Below are 220 nucleotides of genomic sequence, written 5' to 3' on the forward strand. Positions count from 1 at the left end.
TCCATCCCGCTTGGACCCCGCCGGCTCCCCCAGCACCCCGCCCGGAACGGGCCTCTCTTCCCAGACACAGCAGCCCCCCTTCCTGCCCTGCCTGTCTCCCCACTCCCAGTCCCACCCCAGTGCCCTCCAGTCCCATCCCAGCGCCCCCCAGTCCCATCCCAGTGCCCTCCAGCCTTCCCAGCACTTCCCCTTCCCACCCCAGCACCCTCCAGTCCCACCC

The sequence above is a fragment of the Chaetura pelagica genome, unplaced genomic scaffold (genome assembly GCF_000747805.2).
Source record: "Chaetura pelagica isolate M959 unplaced genomic scaffold, ChaPel_1.0 scaffold1807, whole genome shotgun sequence".
In the NCBI taxonomy this organism is placed as follows: domain Eukaryota; kingdom Metazoa; phylum Chordata; class Aves; order Apodiformes; family Apodidae; genus Chaetura; species Chaetura pelagica.